The sequence below is a fragment of the Haemaphysalis longicornis genome, unplaced genomic scaffold (assembly GCF_048455015.1).
Source record: "Haemaphysalis longicornis isolate Haplotype H1 unplaced genomic scaffold, Haemaphysalis longicornis Haplotype H1 scaffold_2, whole genome shotgun sequence".
Lineage (NCBI taxonomy): Eukaryota > Metazoa > Arthropoda > Arachnida > Ixodida > Ixodidae > Haemaphysalis > Haemaphysalis longicornis.
Genome location: NW_027526295.1, coordinates 22,852,391 through 22,873,181, shown reverse-complemented (window position 1 = coordinate 22,873,181; position 20,791 = coordinate 22,852,391). Strand labels below are relative to the sequence as shown.

General features: G+C 48.7%; 1 non-coding gene across 1 annotated transcript; it reads left to right on the top strand.

The window, feature by feature from the left end:
* Window positions 1-2,398: 2,398 nt before the first annotated feature.
* Trnat-ugu (transfer RNA threonine (anticodon UGU)) lies at window positions 2,399-2,470 on the top strand. The gene has a single exon. It is a non-coding gene; the product is annotated as a tRNA-Thr (tRNA).
* The last annotated feature ends 18,321 nt before the right edge of the window (window positions 2,471-20,791 follow it).

Sequence of the window (20,791 nt, the reverse complement as noted above, 5' to 3'; positions counted from 1 at the left end):
ATATGCTAGTCGATTTGCGTATGGAGTAGTGGAAGGCCAACCCCAAATGCATATGTTGTCTGCAGCCGCAATTGCAATCGTTTCGCTCATTAACGTTTGACGGAATCGTCCATTTACACGTTGCTTATTTACGTCACTTGCCTACATTTCGAGTTCCTTACAAGCAGAGTTGGCTATGAGAAGCCAAATACGTTATGTTATTCTGTCAATGTTTTGCTTTGCTTCTTTTCACCAGCAGCAGGAGAAGGAACAATAAATGTTTAGCGGGGCCGTCAATTAGGTTTACACCAATATATCGAATAAATACACTTTCTTTTCCAACGCCGTATTTTTCCTACGGCGCATGCCTCATGGCAGGGGTTTCTCAGTTCTCGCGATTTTTTTTCGCGTTCTTTTGGATCTTTCAGAAGCTTTTTATTTGACTTTTTTTATTTGGAGGAAATGCATAAGATACATTGTTTAATTCGCTTTGGAAATTTTTTATTCATTTTTGCTTTTAATCGAAATTTGGTATTAATAGTTATCTGTATTTGCAATATTATTACGAATAAATGTGGTACTTCCGCGAAATACGCATTTTTGTGGAAAGAAGAGGGTTTGATTCCCGGCCAGAAAAGCGGCTTTTCTGTTGGAGGTGAAAAGCAAAAAATGCCTTTGTGTAGGAGATTTCGGCACACGTTAAAGCTACCGAGGATGTACGAGATTTCGGCGCACGCTAAAGATCCCCAGGTGGTCAAAATTAACCCGGAGCCCTCCACTACGGCGTGCCTCATCGCCTGCGTTGCGTCGTGCGCGTTAAACCCTACAATCAATCATTTTGGTGGAAATGCAGAGCATTGCATGATAATGGCGCTCGTTTTAACTGGCAAAGAATGCTAAGTATAGAAATCTGGCGAACATTATTCTTAATTAACCTTATATCACTATAATGCTTACATAATTCCATATTAGGGCACGGTTGTGGTTGGTTGAAAAAAAAAAAATAGTCAGAGTACGGTCATTTCTGCACACACGATGATTAGGAAGTAAAACGCGTTTGCGGGATGGAAACACTTTTTTGGCATTTGGGTGGTTTCTAGAAGAGCTATGTTTCTACGTCAGCGTCACATTTAAATTGTTTTGGTCGAAATTACAAAAAAAATGCAAATTTTTCTGCCAAAGGGGGGCAAAGACGATGCTCACGCATTTATTCGCACAGCCACGTTTCTTGCTGCCTTTCATATCGGCCACCTTGCCAATAGCATTTCTTGTGACGTAACTGGTGCCTTACGCGTGGAAACAGTGGTAGCGGTCACCAAACTAACTTTTCGACAGGCGGTGAAAGCAAGAATAGTCAGCAAGTAGACAGTGATAATTTTTTTCCCGAAGGTACAAATACGAAAAGCAGGCCTGTGCATTGGTAGTTCGAAGAATGGCTCGTCGACGTACGCACGAAGAACGCCGGGCCATAGTTCTTATGGGACGCACCATGACTCGACGAAGTATATGCGCTGCAACACGACGTCCAAAGGCCACAGTAAGTCGTGTGCTACAGGCCTCTTACCGCGAGGGCCGAATATGTGACGCACCGCGTGCAAGCGTCGGAAGAAAAACGACTGCCATGGAGGACCAGCTTATTGTTGGAGCGGCATATGAGAACCCCTTCCTCAGTGCACGTGAAATTCGGGACGAGGTAGGTGTTGGCAACGTGAGTGTGTCTACGATCAGACGTCGACTACACGAAGCAGGACTACAGAACCAGATCGCTGCGCAAAAGACACTGCTGGAGCAGAGCCATCGGGACCAGCGAATGGAGTTCGCATCGGTCGTCGAGTCCTGGACGCCGGAAAACTGGTGTGCGGCTGGATTTACGGACGAGGCTTCTTTCTGTACCCGCTGGAATCAAGAAAGCTTGGCGTCCACAACGTAGTCGGTAAGTTCAGCAGATAATATAACACTCACGAAGGACTGACAAGCAGAAATATATATATATATATATATATATATATATATATATATATAAGACAGAAATAAGAATTGGCAGTCAAGACAAACTCGGAAAGCAAAGGGGAGGATGTAGTACGTCAAGATAAAGAATTTGGAAAATAAGAAAGTGGAGAAAAAATGCCCGCCAGGTAGGATCCGAACCCACGACCTCCAGAATACCGCTCAGATACAATTACTAGAATTGTATCTGACGCTTGAGGGTTCTGGCAGCCTTGATGCCTAGGTAGCATAAGAGGGCTTCCCGCCAGTTACCCGCTCATGACAGGCTGTAGACGTTCGACTCACGCCCCGGGGGTTGAAAAGAAGGTCCCCTTCTCCCCGTGTAGTCAGAGTGGCGCTGGCTACCACCCTCAAGCGTCAGATACAATTCTAGTAAATATAAATAGCCCAGAAAGTGAAGGAGAACACGGTCGCCCAGATAGCCGAATTGGTAAGGCATTCGACATGTAATCGAAAGGCGTGGGTTCGGTCCCCACTCTGGGCGCGTGTTTTTCTTTCTTTCTTTCTTCTGTATATTTATAAAAAAGGTTTACTTCATTAACCGTAGTGAAAAATAAAAGAGCCTAACCACACCCCTATGCCTCCTTTGGCGTTGTAGACTGCTGACCTATCTCTCTCTCTCTCTCTCTATATATATATTGTGTTCTGCTACATGCATTACGAGGCACTGGCTCCAGCAGTTCGGATATGCCAATTGCTAACCCCGACCTCCGACCACGTTCTACGTGGCGGCCGCTGGGAAAGAAGACGTTCTACGTCTCCCGCGGTAGTCGAGGGGCGGCGCTAGTTGACCGGCCTCAGAGCTCTTGTAAATATAAACCCCCGCTTTAAAGTCGAGAGAGAAGCCGCTGTGGGGATAGCGTAATGGCGAACGCACCGCACCGGTTATGCGGAGATGTGGGTTCGAGTCCCGCTCCCGGAAAACGGCGGATTTTTTCTCGACTTATATTTTCGCTTATTTATCAATGAATCAAAGAAACGTGACAAGCACACGTCATTCGGCCCTATTAAATATTTCGAAAAAAGCCGAATAGCACTGGCAATGACGACTGCAACCTTGATATGTATCTTTACCGAGTCCCTCGTCCCGTATCTCTGTGTTCTGCTACATGCATTACGAGGCACTGGCTCCAGCAGTTCGGATATGCCAATTGCTAACCCCGACCTCCGACCACGTTCTACGTGGCGGCCGCTGGGAAAGAAGACGTTCTACGTCTCCCGCGGTAGTCGAGGGGCGGCGCTAGTTGACCGGCCTCAGAGCTCTTGTAAATATAAACCCCCGCTTTAAAGTCGAGAGAGAAGCCGCTGTGGGGATAGCGTAATGGCGAACGCACCGCACCGGTTATGCGGAGATGTGGGTTCGAGTCCCGCTCCCGGAAAACGGCGGATTTTTTCTCGACTTATATTTTCGCTTATTTATCAATGAATCAAAGAAACGTGACAAGCACACGTCATTCGGCCCTATTAAATATTTCGAAAAAAGCCGAATAGCACTGGCAATGACGACTGCAACCTTGATATATATATATATATATATATATATAATAAATTTGCTTCTTTGCTTGTTTTTTATTTCTCTCTCCTTTAGTGCGTAAATATTGTGGACTTATTCAGCGTACTGGTGCTTTAATCTTCACTTAAAAGACAACAGAATAAACATTCAGGACTTACCTCATAATTGGCTGCTTTTTAACTGATTATCATTCTATACAAATATTACTGAGCATGATGGCTCGGAAACATTCGCTTATGACAAGTTTCAATAATGTAAATAACACCTAAACGTTCCCTAGTATAAGAAAGGCATAGCTAGTGTTTGAAATGGAATTACACTTCCAGGTGTAACCAAAATGTCGGACTCACAGTACTGCAAAAATTTTAATTGCTACCCGAAGTCATCTAGCACAAGGTGCTGTTTTCTCTGTTTGATGGGGCCAACCTAAGAATATTTTTCCAGAACTGCTCAATTTTTTTATCTCCCCTTTTCAGGAATGACCCACAGTACACATGCAAGGTCCGTTCGAGCGGTCGCACGTCCGTACTCGTGTGGGGTGCGTTGAGCTATGAGGACCTCGGACCTCTTTACCGGGTTAATGAGAAGATGACGTCTGAAACGTACTCCAGCATAATCCAAAACATTCTCCTCCCCTATGTCCTGGATGGTACTTTTCCTGATGGACTGTTTCACCTTCAACAAGATGGAGCCCCAGTCCACACTGCAAGGCCAGTACAGACCACGCTTGAGAATCTGGGCATCATGACGTTGCCGTGGCCGTCAAGAAACCCCGATTTAAACATAATCAAAAACGTCTGGGGCCTCATGAAAAAAAAACTTCGCCAGACAGCCTGGGCTTGGCGCAACGACCGGAAACGAGCTGTGGACCGCTGTTGAGGCCGAATCGAACCGCCTCCGCCAGCTTCCGAACCTAGTGGATTCTCTGTACGACTCACTTCTAGGACGAATTGCGAAGGTCCAGGCGAGCGCGGGGTATCCCATTGGCTACTAAAAAGCTCTACGAGTCACTGCAAATTCCGGTTTTTAATCAATAGGCTTTGATTAGATTTTTTTCTTCGTAAATGAACAGGATATCAGCGAATGAGCTGAACAAAAACATGTAATCACGCTTTTTTGCTTTCACGATGAACATTGTTCGAAGTAATCACCAAATGTGTGAGCAAATGTTTGGGCCCAGCATTAACAATCTTTATTAAAACAGACTGGGTTTAGAAGTTGCTTTTAATAAAATGCTATTTACCAAGCGACTTGCGCTGATATTCTCTATCACGCGTAGCAAACAAAACGAGCGCATCGATAGTGGCCAGCGGCCCTTTCGGTCGAACCTTTTGTGCGGTTACGTAACTGCTTGCGGTGATAAGGCACCACGTTAAACGACGCGCTAGTCTCCCTTGCCACCGCTCACGGTTGCACCGCGCGAGGCAAGCACTCCTCGTGGCTGGTGGCGTCTGTAAATTAGACGGGCACATGACAAGCGACTACCGGACCGAGCCTGTCCGAGGGGCGCGCACGCGCAGTGGCGAGCTGTCTCCAACCCAGCCGCTATCAGCAGGTGTCGCCAGCGTGCTCCGCAGCCTAAGGTCCCTGTATTTCTTACCGCAGCCGCGCGCTCGCTTGACCTAGACAAGCCTGACGCGCACTGTACATGGGGCTTACAATGCACGAACGTTCTTTTAAATGCAGAGCATTTCAGTAACTCACGATGTCACCCGCGTTGACGTCCGTAGTCCGCACCGCTCCCTCTACACTATATAAAAAATAATACTTACCGGCGCCAGGTTTCGATCCCACGATTCTGCGGGCGGAACGAAAGGTGTATGGTGCTCAAACCACTGCGCCACAAAGCCGACACAGAATGGGAGGTTACGGACGCGCCTTATATCCTTGACTTATTCAACCGTCGGCCACAGGTGCGCCCTCTCCCCCGCGTCCTCCTCGCCTTGTCTCCGCTCGCAACACCCTCTCTCGCCGCGTTCGGTTCGGGCGCACAACAGGTGGGGACGTGCGCAACACCCTCTCTCGCCGCGTTGGGTTCGCGCTTAGCAACAGTCGGTTTGCGCGCAAGAACAGGTGGGGGCGCTCGCATCGCGCTCTCTCGCCGCGGTCGGTTCGCGCTTAAACCACATATGTCGTTCGCGCGCGCTCCGGTCGCTAACATCTGTGGCGTGATCGTGACGTCAACATCACGCGTTCGTGTGGTGGCGCGATTTCGGCGCTATAACACTCTCTCGCGAGGGGCATTGGATTGGATTAAAGTAGATTGTGTTGCGTCATAGCCGCGCCACGTTGCGTCATAGCCGCTCCACGTTGCGTCATAGCCGCGGCAGGGGGTTCACGGCACGTTTCACGTTTCACCATCGACTTCATCGACAATGTCTACGCTGGAAGACAACAATTACAACAACAACAACCAATACGTAATCCATACGACTTGCAGGCGCGCCCCCCGCGGAAATGCTCTGCATTTGATCGTGCCCCTCGCGAGGGGGATGTTGTTCTTCGTTCGCTCGGTTACGAGACCGCAAAAAGCCGACAAAGCATAGCAGCGGCCGCTTCAGTGCTGAGCACAAAAACTTCACCCAAATAAGCGTGACGTAACATTTACGTAGTTACGTATACCTACGACCGCGAGAAGTTACCAGACGCCGGCCGCAAGCATAGTTTCATACTTTCTTTTGACTTATGAAACCATACGCGTCAGCACGTGTCCATCAAGTTCGGTTTAAACGTACAGTAGTTAGTGAGTTCATTTTTGGCGACGTTTGTCTTGTCGTCTGCTACAGACGCGCCGTCTGCTACCCGCCGCTCGACCGGCAGACTGCCCCGACGTTTTTCTGGCCGTCTTCTCACCCCCCCCCCCCACTCCCGGTAAGCAGACTGTTCACGCGCTATTAAAAGAAAAGGCGGGGGCGTTTGATTTGTGTTCGGCGAAAATACGACGTGGCTGCGCATTACTGTAGTATGTAGATAGAATCCCAAAGGAAATATTCTGCTGGTCCCAGTTGAACTGGTTTATAGCCAAGAGAGAGGAATTTTAATTCCCAGCTGAAACCAGCAGGCTGCTGGTCCCAGCTTGGAATGGGCTGCTGATTCCAGTCTGTTGGTTCCAGCTAAGACCAGCAGGCTCCTGACCGAGCTAGGAACAGTTTTCCAGGTTCCATGGTTAGGTGAGCTGATGCTAGCAGCACATGCCAGCAGAACCGCATCATGTCACGCCAGATACATGGTCTGGGTGGATGTCATTTATTTATCAGAACATGGCTCCCGCCAGGCCCTCCCAGTCTTGGACCTCGGCGTGTTGGCCATGGGCGTTTTGGCCCTGGGTGTTTTGACCCTCTCCATCTTGGCCGTCTGTGTCGTGGGTCTTTGTGGCTTGTTTCTTGATCGACTTTCTTGCGTCCTGGATTTTTTCGCTCAAAGGCGTGACAGTGCAGCCACGGTGGAATCCACATTGAGGCTCTTATAGCCCCAGTAGCGTATGGTTGCTGAAAAAAAGACAAACCGTGAAGCACCCTTTGCAGGTAGGATGGGGGAACTGCATTACCTGCCACCACCTGCACTTTGTCAGGTGACAGCTGCTTTTCCGCCCGCTCTCCGAGTGCCTTATTGTTGAGTGCCACGCCCCCGCGGACGCTCCAATCTGCGAGGGCCTCGTTGGTCCAGATGGCCTGTGCCGTATCTTTTGCACCGAACGTAGGCTTTTTGTTTAAAATCTTCGTTGCCTGGGCGCTTGTTACAAAAACCTCCTTTGCAAGGTGGAACTGCACGAAAATATAAAAATCATAATTAGTATTTTGCAGTAGGATCAATTACATGCTGCAAATGACCAATACAGCTGGTGAAACAAATGAACCCCTGAACCACAATTTATGCTGCAACGAACATCTACCACTAAGCACACCACATTCTAATGCATGCGTCTGAATCAACGTCAAGCCAGTGGGCAAAGAACATGTTTGGCCAAATAATTACAGTAGTCCGAGAACACCCCCCGCCAACACTATGCCCCGATTAGGATCCCGCACAGCTCCGACTCCTCCTTTTAACATTTTTTTAATACAATAGCGACTAACGAAAGAAGTGCACATTAAATGAGAATACTTTGTGCCTTTTTTCCATCCTTGAAACCGGTGAGCTGTTTTTAGAGCTCTGAAGGTGGCATTGCACTGGCTCAGGACAATGATATGTCTTATTGTGTCCACTTTAGTGATAAACATTTTTTGGGGCAGGCCTGACATTTGTTAACGCAATGAAGTCTGTCTAATATTCCTTCCTGAACTGCCCATGTAAAGCAACCTTTGAGCACATTGAATGCAGCAGTGCATCTTGCAACAAAATCAATTTGCTTGCAAGTTTAACTTAGTCTACTTGAGGACTTCTTCAGCAAGTGTGATCAGCAAAGTGGCTTTTACAAAATACAGGTGTTTTCGTCTCCCTGGCACCAAGCCTGATGTGCTACAGCCAGCGCTTGCTGCAGCTTGCCGTGGTAAACTTTCATTCCCTTAGCTCCTATGCAGCCAATAATGAACAGCGTTTTTTTGTGTACATATCGAAAGTGAGTGGAAAGGCAGCAGAAAAATGGTGTGACCAAGTGATTCCATTGGCATTGTTTAAAAGGATAGTATGACTGCTTCTTCTTCAATGACAAGAAGCCGGCGCAAAGTCAGCCGTGCAATTAAACAGGGCACGAGCATATACAGCTCACAACCCCCATGCCCGTTTTGTTACAAGTCAAAAAGAAAAAGAAAACTTGGGAGAAACCCAGACAAACACGATAGCTTCTGAGTGTGGTTGCAGATATTGTTCACTAAAATAAAGGAAGAAATCTGATCTGCGGCGCATACATGCACTAAATAATGGAAGGGCTTTAACGTACGTGAAAAGAACAGCAAATCTTCCAGTGAAGTAATGATATTACTCTGTAAGTCACCACTTGGCATGGACGCCGCCACTGACCATGTAATATAGACTGCACTATCTCAAATCCTACTGAAATGATTGATTTAAGGTTTAACGTGCCGACGCAACGCAGACGTTGAGGGGTGCCCGTAGTGAAGGGCTCAGGATTAATTTTGACAACCTGGGAATCCTTAACGTGCCCCGATATCTCGTCTACACGGGCGTTTTTGCCTTCTGCCTCCACCAGAAAAGCGGCCGCCGCAGCCGGGAATCGTGCCCGCGTTCAAATCCTACTTGAGGAGTCCTTTAAGCTTCTTGTGGATGTTATACTCTCTCTTTCTGCGCCCTTCCCCCAAAAAACCTTTGTTATAAGGCAGGCAGTGTACTTACCGATCCATGAGCCATGTGCACAAATTCTTCAGGTACTGTAAGAGGCAGCAAAGTCATACAGTATGAGATGGCAGCACGAGACAACATTATTTTTAGGCTATTTCAAGCGCATGTTATCAATGTAGGTGTGGTTGCAAGGCTCGCACAAAAGTGCATAGAGGCAATGAAAAGAAGCAGACACTGCAATGTGCTGCGGTTAGACGAGTGTGCTCTGAATATCCAATAATGATGATGTTTCTCATGTCCTAGCTAAACCTCACACGCCTCACTTGTTTTTCGTCATCACCAAATGAGTGGCAGGTATTGAAATCTTCCTAGAATTCCTGGCATTGATGCAACTGTTCCTATTTGCACTTCATGAAAGCACAGTCAGTTTGGTCTACTTCTGATGTTCAGCAATGAATTATTGTGGGCTCATAGTTTACGTTAACTATGAAACCTTGCAAAATGGCGCAGTAAGGACAGAAATAAAGGGACAGACCAAACAGGATGAGTGCAAAATATTCAGCAGAATTTTTCACTCATGCTAAGAAGATACAGAAGTAGCGCAAGCACAAACATGAAAAAATAACCAGAAGAAATTTAATCATAGCTACACCGCCTATAGCAGGGTAGCTGTTCTTTGCAAGTGTGCATTCAGCTATGTGATTTCTTTTTTCAACAGGGTCATAGAAGTAGCGGTGTAACTGTATCAACACCACGCGTCCTTCCCAGTGCCTTCCTAGCAAATCCTATCAGCGTGACCTCAAGAGAAAAAAACTGCATTACACTCTTCTGTCGCAGCCACATAAACATGAATTATCTATGATTTTCATTAGTAGCATCAATAAAGAAATATATATATATATATATATATATATATATATATATATATATATGCCACTATAGTGTTGCATTATTACACAACAAATTTATGTAAACTGCTGCTTGAGAACTATAAGGTGTTGGACTAAAAGGGGTTTTGCCTAGTGGTGTACATACATAGAAGGGGCTGCTGACTCGTGTGCACTGCGGAGGCTGCAGGCAGAGAACTTTATTAAGGAAAAAAGAATGCAAGATCAGCTGTTACGGTTGCACTGTAGTCCACCGTATGCTTGAAAACAGTGAGCTGCTGGAATAAAATGAATTTTTCCTAGTGGTATACTTATGTTGGAGGGGCTGCTGGGTCGCGTGGATAGATGTGGCTGCAGGCACTCAACCTTGCAGATGAGAGCATGCAAAATTGGCAGTTATGTTTATCCTTTCGTCAACCAGTAAACACGATGTGTTTTAGTGCACAAAGACACATCACTAACAAAGGTCAAACCTTTACGAGGGAGAGCTCGGGGTGTCTGCTTCGCATGGCAATGAGTAGCGCTTGTTTGGTGCATAGGCTGGAGCAATATCCAATGAAAATGCATGTTCCAGAAGTACTGCATTATCATATAGCTGCACAAATTTTTACGGTACTCGTATAGCACTTGATATTATGAACTAGCTTACCATCTTAATCGTGCTCCAATAAAGCATGGGCTCTACCATCTGGAACGTTAAAACATTTGATAGCACATGACCTCAGTCCGTACATACAACTTTGCCTCCATCTACCTGCTTCAGCAAGTCTAGTATACATTCTAGATATATTGTTAAGGCAGGTTTTCTGTTGTGTAGCCTCAGAAGCAGCGAAGAATTACCTTCATGTGCCGGTAGCTTGCTTCTTCTTTCCACTAAAATGTAAAACTTTAATCCACTAAATCATTAGCCAATGACGGAATGGGTTACTGAAACACATTATCTGCAGCCAGGAGAGACATTCCACACTTAGCTTGTACTTTTAATGGATGTACTAGATAAAAAATGTTCCCTTTTTGTTTCATTACTAAACAATTTCATATGTAAGAAATTTTCTTGCATAAGCTTGATTTGTAATTGCTTGGTGTACAAGTATGAGCTTAGCAGGAGTTTACAGGCAAACGCAATAGCTTGGTCACAAATATAAAGAAAAATCTTAATTTTGACACTTCTGCCAGTAAATGCCTACTACTGGTAAGGTATTCTTACGCTGAAATATTTTGCTTTCCAAGCACCGCTGAAGTGAGCAAACCTGGCCCAGCAGAAACTGCTTGTCTTCTTGATGTTTTAGGGATTTTTCTCCAAATGTTTTCCCCGCCAGTGCGCTTCGGAGTTCAGACTTTGCACAAATTCAATCACCACTTTCTGATGAGCTTGCCTCTGGATGAGTACTTTTTGTTGTCTGAAGAATCAAGCTTCATTCGTGACAAAAAGTGTGTCCAGGAGGTACACATGGGCGCCTGTTTTGTTCCAACCCTCGTTTTCTCACGTGCATCTTTAAGATGCTGGTTTTGCATCTTGTCGTACGCAGCACTCTTAGCCTGGCTTCACTTTCTTCAGTTTCTGGGCAGCCTGGCACACAATATATTGCAAACAACCTTGGAACATCCGATTCAATAACGAGCCTTACAAACCTTGAATAAAAAAGTGACACAAACTTTTCACCCTGTTAAACGCGTAGGAGCAGAAAACGTATGACAATGACATGCCCCACAAATAATACGCAACCATCAGGTAGATGTACGCATCACTGAACACAACCTGTCATGCTACTAACTGACATGCCCACCTGCTTCTCCTTTTTTGAGCAGTGTAATCAGGGACTACTTCGGCCACCTCACCCGCGGCCGTCTTCGGGATCTGTATCCTCTTTTTTTTTCTTTCTAGGTCCTCTTGTTTCTGAATAACACAAAAAACGCCATTTATGTTGTCAGTAATTGACCTAGCTGCTCGTTACTGAGAGGCAGCGTAACGGCATGCACGCATGCATAAACGCGCTTCAATCAACAATGAAAGCGACAGACCGAAAATATGACTGGTCGCTGACAGCTGCAGTACGCTGGATAACCTAAATGATCTAAACAATGCACCGTCACGCGCGGTCACACACACGTGCTCATAGGAGCGCGTGGGCGAAGGATAGCTGGCGCCAAAGCTTGGGCTATTGAATTTGTTACGAAAAAGCACTTCTGGATGCTTAGACAAATTACTCGAATACAATCATTTTTTTTGCTGACAAATACTTACCAGCTATCAACAACACATAACCATTGTAGAAGCCGGTGTCCTCCCCACCAGCTGCAGTGTCCTCCCAGAAGACAGTGTACGGCCCCTTCTTTTTGTTTTCGTAGTCCGTTACGTCGAAGTCTTCAATCTTGCAGGCGGGACCCACGTGCAGCCTCTTGTCCAGTTCGTCCGCAAAGCGCGCAAGAGCAAACACCTTACAGGCACATTGACCGGACGAGGAGATATAGACGAATTACAAAAAAGCGATCAACAAACGAAGCGAAGCTAATATATACAAAATAATGAACTGCAAAGATAATAGGAAGATATAACAAGATAAAAAGCAAGAACAGAGGCAGTGCAAAAAGCGTGCCGCAAAACAACGTGTCGACGTGAAAATATTGCGCTGACAAATCCTCACGTTAAACTAGCCATCAGCAGTTGGATAAATGAGCAATAAAGCATCACCTTACAATTTCATTGATTAATTTTTTCTTTCTGAAAACAAAAAGTGCCAAATTTTGTCTGCAGCACCACACACAGAGAATCACGTTTATTTCCTCCATCATCACATAAGAATCATCGGCTAGCTCTATCATGGCTAAATGAGATCAAACCATTGATCAAACCCAACGGAATCCAAGATGGCGTTCACAGGTTGGTTCTGTGGTCAGAAAAATATGCGCGTGTGCACAAAACTTTGCATTGAGTGTTAATTGTAGCTTCTTTCTACGTGGTTTGTGGCTGCGTGTGGGGGACAATGCGTCGTCGGAAGCTCTATCCAGATTCTAGCGGCGACATACCGGGCAGAACACTGAGAAGAGTGAGGAGCATAGGTCGGCAAAACAGAAAGAACTCACTCAAACTCAATCACATTTTTTTTTATTTACGCTGTACTCAATCAAACTCAGACTCAAAAAGTTTGTCTGTTCACAAAATCACTCGTACTCACTCATCAAATACTCATTTGTAATCGTACTCACTTGTACTCAAACTTATTTGTCCTCACGAGCATTCGTACTCAATCTGTACTCATGAGTACTGAAGCTGTACTCATGAGTACTCACTCTGTACTCATGAGTACTCAGTGAGTACTACTGCTCATGAGTACTACTCATGAGTACTACTCATTCTGCACTCGCGAGTACTACTCATTCTGCACTCACGCGTACTACTCATTCTGCACTCATGAGTACTCAATCAGTACTCATGAGTACTCAATTTGTATTACTCACGAATAATCAACTTATCTGCACTGTTAGCTGGGTCGTAGCTCGAATGAAAGACTAAGTAGAAAAAATAAATTGTTTAATTGATTAGAAAAACACAGGTTACATATAAATCAGGACAGAGGAAGAAAACGTCTGACGCGGTGCACTGTCGTTGGGCGACTTACTGTCCGAAGGCAAGTACACTGTACATGAGGAAAGCGAAACGGAACGTAAGCACTCGCGTTGCGCCTGGCATCTCGTCTTGTTCTCCGGCCGGGTCGGACTCAGGGGAGCTCGGGGCTTGTCGGTGCGGCCGTGGTCGTAAACTGCGTTTTTCTGCGTGTCTTCAGGTGGTAGCTTTTGTCGTCCGTTTTCGTTTCCGGGCGCGCTGATACGTATCCTAATCGTGCTCTGAATCCGAAATGCGACTGCCCCCAGGCACAATGAAGCGTTCGCGTAGATTGACGTCCGTTCGTATCCAGATCACTGTCCGCTTGTTCACAGATGCTCGATGCTGGCGTTTGTTTTTTGTTGTTCCAGATACTAGAAACTTCGTTAACCGAAACTCAAACTTCGTTGAGTTTCGGTGAATTTCAAATCTGCTTGATTTTATTGTGTGTGTGCCGTGGGATTCACATCGTCATACCTGAACTTGACAGTGTTTATGGCGTTGCGTTGGTTGCGCCGCTTCCGTCGGCAATTGTGTTCGTGTAGCTCGTCGCGTGCTTGATGCATGTGGGGGCGTAGTCGTCTGGTTTGTCCGGTGGCGAGCTGCGCTGTGCCCATAGCATAGTTCGGCGCGTTGAGGACGTTGCTTGAATTGACGCGTGCGTTGCGTATGGTGCGGGAGCCGTTTGGCTTTTGGTTTAGTGGGCGGTAGCGGGCCGTTTTCGTAGGGTGGCATGGCTGATCGGTCAAAGTCATTGCGGCTCCGTGCTCGCAGTCGCCGTGGTTGTTTTGGAAGTGAAACCGTTGTAGTGGGGAAGCGGGCGTAGTTCGTGCCGTCCGTTCGGTCCCACATTCCTCGGCGTCGCAAGCGTGACTTCATCGTCAGGGCATCGATACTTCGTCTGGATCGGGTTCATTCGTTGCCGTTCTTGCCGTGTCCGTGTCGTCGCTGAAGACCTCGTCTTTTGCCCGTTGTTTCGAGAATGCTATAATTGCTATCTCTTCCATACAAGCAGGATCCGTTTGTCGCGAGTCCGCTTGCTCGCGGTTGCGTCCTCTTGTACGAAATGGTGTTTGTCGTGTGAGTCTCGATCGGAGCGCGGGTGCCGGTGATCTTGTTAATTCTGGCTCGGAGATGCCGCGTGCGCTGGCCGTGTCTTTGCTCGTTGACGGACCTACTTGCACGAGTGTCATGTCGTTCGTCCGCTGGACTCGGGCGGGAGCAGCGGGTGTGGGAGAGCTCGTACTTCCCGGTAGGGTTGAACCGCGTGCGCTGGGTCTTTTGTTGCTTGTGGCCAGGTGATTTCTGCGGTTGTAACATTCGCTGGCCAAGTCCGGATAGCACCTGCAGTGGGAGTGGAGGATGTCGCGAACAGCAGTTTCCTCCGTGTGTGCTGGCTTCGTGGCGTTCCGTGCGTTGTGCATTTCGTTCTCCGTGGTCAGCTCCACTGGTTCTAGTTGGATGTCGTTCGTCACTTCTGGTGCGTTTCGTGCGCTGTGCGTCTCGTTTTATCTATGAAACTCCCCTATAATTGGGGTGCGGTCGTTCGCCACGTATGGTGCATTTCGGGCGCCGTGCGTCTTGCTCGCTTGTCGTGGCCATATCCACCAATCCGGATGCGATGTCATTGGTTGCGGGGACCCGCGCCGGGACAGCACGTGCGGAAAATGTATGTAAGGGCTCCGTTGCGTTCCATGCTCTCAGCGTTCCGTTCGTGTACGTCTGTAGCGGAAGAGCGGGTGCCAGGAACGTCGTGCGTTCTGGCGCGCGCGCGCTGCGTCCGTTGCGCGTCTCGTTGCTCGTTGCTGGAATGACCTGCGCGTGGGCAATGTAGCTCGTGGGCGATGTGGCAGAGCAACGTGTGTTCGTGATCTCGCCAGAAATGCACTGACCTTCGATGCGTCTCCGTAATCGTGGCGATTACCTGGGAAAGGTCCGGTGAGCACGCAATCACAATTTTGCATGCGTCGTCTCGTTCATGTGCGTGCCGTCGTGCATTCTGCCTGTGCTCGGATCTCGTGCAGTCCAGGTACCGGGGAAAACGTGCTGCCGGCTCTCGCCAGTTGTCTCAGAAAACTTTCTCGTTCATCAGGCGGTCTTCTGCTCTCAAACAGCGCCGCTTGCAGGGTCATCTGCCGTGTTGTCGGAGGCAGCCTGAAGTAGCGTTGGCACATTCGTTCGTTTGGAGAGATGGCGACGTTCTTCGTTGTCCTCTAGAAGACGCAAGATGATGTCGTCCTTACGGCCAGAGCAGGGTAGCCCTCGTAATCGTAGTGCGCTCACGAACTGCTGTTTCTTCGTAGAGCATAGGACGTAGCGTTCCGTTGAAGTCAGCACTGTGTCGACCACCGCTGGCGTGGAGTGCATCGGTGCCCTATGTCTGCGTGCTGCACTCTCGTAGTCTTGGTGCGGTCCGTCCACGTTGTTCGTCCGTTCGTCCTCCCGTGGCCTTAAATCATGATCCTGTCGACTGCAACATCTTAGCTAGGTCGTGGCTCGAATGAAAGGCTAAACAGAAAAAAATAAAATGTTTAACTAATTAGAAATACTGAGATTACATATACATCACGACAGAGGAGCCCGAGAAGAAAACGTCCTACACGGTGCATTGTCGTAGGGCTTCCCACTGCGCGAAGGCACGTACACGGGAGAGAGCGAAACGGGACGTACGCACTCGCGTTTTGAATCGCGGGCTGAATCACGGCTGAATCAAGGGGCAGTTGGCCAGTTGTAGAGAGGGCGCATTATGTACGTGAAGCTACTTAACGGCGACCCCAGTAGCTCCCATGTGTACAGCGGGGCGTGATATTAAGTTGCAATAATGAATTATCTTTATGACGAACACAGACAGACAGACTGACAGGCCAACATTGGCGCGCTCAAGTGGCCAAAGAAAGACTATCGTCTTTAAAACCATCTGGAAAGAGACGCTGCCGCCGCTGTTCCGAATTCTGCGAACATTGCGCAACCGTACCCCTCGCAACCGCCGCCAGCCCGCAAAGTAAGAGATAAACAGAAAGACGAAAACCGGCTAGCGCGCGAAAAGCCAAAGAGGGAGGTCCCGCCGCGAAAAAGGGACAGGACGGGCACTACGCGTCGTTGTGTCTATTTCCGTTAACAGCTAGGCCAAAACCCACACGGGCCTGATCTTACTAATTTTTCTATGCGTGTGTGTGCGGTTAACCAGAGCGCCCGACACAAATTTGCTGCACCTGGTGACGCACCGACGGTGGGCCCGATTCGCGCCTCGGTCAGCCAGCCCGCGGCAGACGTGCCGCCGAGTCTACTCTCCTTTTCCCATCGAGACGGCTGCACCAAATCATGCTTCGGACGACCGGCCCGCAAAAAACACGCAGCGACGAGTAGACTCTGGAGACGGCGCCGCTGAGTCGCCTCCCCTTTCCCATTCGTGGCTCGGCTGACGCAATCACTTCACCTGCATTCGCCGGATTCAAACTGCGGCCAGTGATAGTCCTGATTGGAAAGATTCGAACTGCACGCGGCTGCGGCGGAACCCCGGGGGTATAAAACCAGCCCTGAAGCAGCGGCTGTGCGGCGGCATTTCATCGGAGGCACTGAGTTGAGAAGTGCCTTTGTGCGAGCCATGTAACGCTCTTGCTACCTTTGTATATATTGTATATGAATGCAGCTTAAAATCACCATCGGCTCGACAACTTCATCGCTCTCCTCTGCGCCGCGTCGATGGCGGACTGAGCAGGGCAACGTCGCAACATCTATGCATCTGTATTGTTAACCTGTGGCTTTTGTATCTATGTTGTATAACGCGCCCCTTATGTAACACCCCCTGTGGGGTCTTTAAGGAAATAAAGTGAAGTGAATCGAACAGTGGTGACTGAGCTAGAATGGCCCAGTCCCAACAGTGTGTGTGTGTGTGTGTTCGGGGGGGGGGGGTGGAGAGGGTATCGGTCGCAGTCGAGGGCCGCAGTGCACCCAGTTGCTGCCGGTACCTGGCAGCCGTTACAGCAGCGTAGAACTGCTCTGCCGTGCTTTGTGTACTCAAGAACAAAGTTTGTAGATGTGTTTTTCGGAGGCGTGATAACTTGCACTGACGTCACTGTATTGCCGTGTTGGTGGGTTGGTTTCACAGTGGAAATCTGCAGCTCTTATCTCGAGCAACGCGGATGAAGCTGACAGCGATCGATCAAAAAGTGCGGTGACGTCGTTATATGCAATCCACATGTTTTGCCAGACGTTCCAAGATAGGAGCTTAAGCGACAATCCCGGCGTCTGGCGTTGGCGTTCATCAATTCAAAACAATTCCTTCACGAGGCCACTCACAGTGCGAGCTTAAACTCCGCGGTATAGTTGCTAGCGAGAGGTGGTCGCCCCGCCTGTAAACAGTAGTGAAGGTAGGGGAATAACAACCACCGAAATTCACCATCATCGTCAGCGCCCTCATTACACGGTGACCCGCCGCGGTGGCTCAGTGGCTAAGGCGTTGCGCTGCTGAGCACGAGGTCGCGGGTTCGATTCCCGGCCGCGGCGGCCGCTTTTCAGATGGAGGCGAAAAGCAAAAACGCCCGTGTGTACGAGATTTCGGCGCACGTTAAAGATCCCCAGGTGGTCCAAATTAATCCGGAGCCCTCCACTACGGCGCGCCTCATCGCCTGCGTTGCGTCGGCGCGTTAAAACCCCACAATCAATCAAATCTCATTACACGGTGGCATAAACGAGAAGCGGCGAATCGGGTTTCCACTCGAAAGTAAAGCCATTCGAAAGCAAAACGCTCCTCCAGCGGCAAGATGACAGAGATCTTCGACAAAATATGCGAGGCTAAACAAGGCGCCGCACGCGTTGAACTGGATATTATGATGTCCGATTCACAACTCACAAACGTGCTTAGGTGTACTCGGATATTTTATTTCCATTGCTGGGGCAAATTCCACCGCCGCGCCTGCACGCCGTAGTGCACGGTGGGGCTATATGCTCACTTGTAAATGGCACTACACGAGACCATATTACCAGCGAACCTGAGCAAAATGTTTCAAAACGGGAACCTAATAAAACCATATGGGCGCACGCACATCAGCCAAACTGTCGCTTGAATACGCACAGCTAACGTTACAAACCACGCAGTCGGTTTGACGCGAGTTACGTAAATTAACTGCGACTGTTGAAATGAGCGGTTCGGCTCACGAAACGACTACACAGCGTGACATGCGTCTACGGAAACTTCTGAAGACCGAAAAAGAGAGACTTCAGTACGCCTAGTTCGTGCGTTGTTAGCAGCCTCCACCGCCTCTCCCCTAAAACAATTGGAAGGGAGCAAGCGCAATGAAGCCGCCACGCGTTCAGAGGCCGCGTCAACAAAAATAACTGCGGCAGTCAACAAGTCCCATCAGAGAAGAGCAACTGCGGCCGCGTTTCCCGCCGGGCCCTCACCCCCTCCTTTTTCCCTCTTCACCGTGACCCCTTTGCGAGCGACCGCCGAAAAACGCTTACAGCACCAAACAGGAACCGGGAAAGGAGGGAGGTGCAGTTTTCGTTGTGTAATTTTACCATGCTTGACAGTTAAGGTGCACAGCGGCACCGCTAAATGTTTGCGACTGGTACACGCGCGTACAGACTCGAGCTCGTGATAACACTTGTTTGCACTACTGTACTCAGGAGTGCATATACTCATGAATACACAGTACTCATGAGTACACAGTATTCATGAGTATTGTACTCATGAGTGATGTGTACTCATGAGTACTGTATACTCATGAGTACTGTGTACTCATGAGTACTGTGTATTCATGAGTACTGTGTACTCATGAGTACTATACTCATTAGTACTCAAACTCATGAGTACTCATACTCATGAATACTGTACTCATGAGTACTCACACTCATGAGTAGTGTACTCATGAGTACTGTACTCACGAGTAGTGGACTTACCCCTGTACTCACTCGTCATCGTACTCACTGTTTTTTTCTGGGTGTGTGATCACTCATCATCGTACTCACTCGTGAGTTTGAGTACAAATGAGTACAAATGAGTGTACTCACGAGTGAGTACGCCGACCTATGGTGAGGAGAGAATCGCCCCCAATCGACGATGAGCCTGAAGTTGCCGCTCGCGGACATGATGCACAGGAATACGATTCCTCTGCACCGTTGTCGTATACAAGTGAGGCGCAGCCGCCAACCGCACTACCAGAAAATGACACGCCACATGTTGTGGGACCGCAACCAGCACACCACGAAGACGTTGATGGTGGATTGGGTAACGGTGATTTTTTGGCGTTTACATCAACTTTGTCATCAGGGTCGAGTTGCTATAGAAAGCCGTCGAAGCTCTGCAGAAGCGAATGGTCTATGTCCTTAAAAGGCATGGTTTGCTTATGACAAAACATGTTCAAAAAGGGCCGCTGTTAACATGGACAGAGCAAGATTTCATTTCTACTATGATGCAGGCAAGACGCTTGTTGCCGAAACATCAGGCTGCCTAGGTGACAGAAACGAAGTACAGGGTATGTGTGATGGACTCGTTTGGCCTTGTGGGTGTACGACGCGTACGAACAGGACTCAAGAGGGCAAGAGGGAAGAAAGTATATCAACAGCGCTACCAGAAAGCGAGACAGCGGAAAAGCGGTACCATTGCGAATCACAACAGCAAAAAAAAAAAACACGAGTCCAATACCCCTAACCAGCGTTCAAGAGAGGGGAAAAATACGTTCTCACAGCCGCCTCGACGGTCGACGTTCTGCGAAGTCATGGCGGGTCGTCGCCCGTCCCGGCCGAGCGTTGGCCGTCTGTCGCCAGCTCTGCCCGAGCGAGACGGCAGAAGATGCACCACGTTCTACGGGGCGGGTGGAGCGGTGGTTCTGCTCTGGGCCGTGATCCCGAGCCTCGGCCAGTCGCACAATCACGCTCCGGGCGTCTCCAGGTCCCACACGCGTTGGCGGGCCCCGACTCACACGCCTCGAACTACTCGAACTCCAACCGGATCACAGGAACTGCGGGTCTGACCCCGGTCCTTGTCCGCTCGTCAGCTCCGAGTCTCCGCTGCCGCCGGAACCGTGTTCCACCTCCAGGCTTTTTCTTCCTCCTTCACGTCTTCGTGCGCCAGCGCGTGGTCCACTTTTCCCAACTGTGATGGCCAGTCCTCACAGTCACCCCCTACTTCAAGAGATTGTTGTGCTCAAACAACCTGCTCAGACGGTTCGGATGTCGTCCGTGGGCCATGAGGCTGAGCGTTCAGCGTCTTTGACAGCGCGCACACACACAAGTGCGAGGATAGTTCAAATTAACGGGTACAAAAACACACACCCGTTGATAAAACGAAGGCCGTGATAAATTTCACCCGCCGCGGTGGCTCAGTGGCTAAGGCGTTGCGCTGCTGAGCACGAGGTCGCGGGTTCGATTCCCGGCCGCGGCGGCCGCTTTTCTGATGGAGGCGAAAAGCAAAAACGCCCGTGTGTACGAGATTTCGGCGCACGTTAAAGATCCCCAGGTGGTCAAAATTAATCCGGAGCCCTCCACTACGGCGCGCCTCATCGCCTGCGTTGCGTCGGCGCGTTAAGCCCCTACAATCAATCAATCGTGATAAATTTCAAA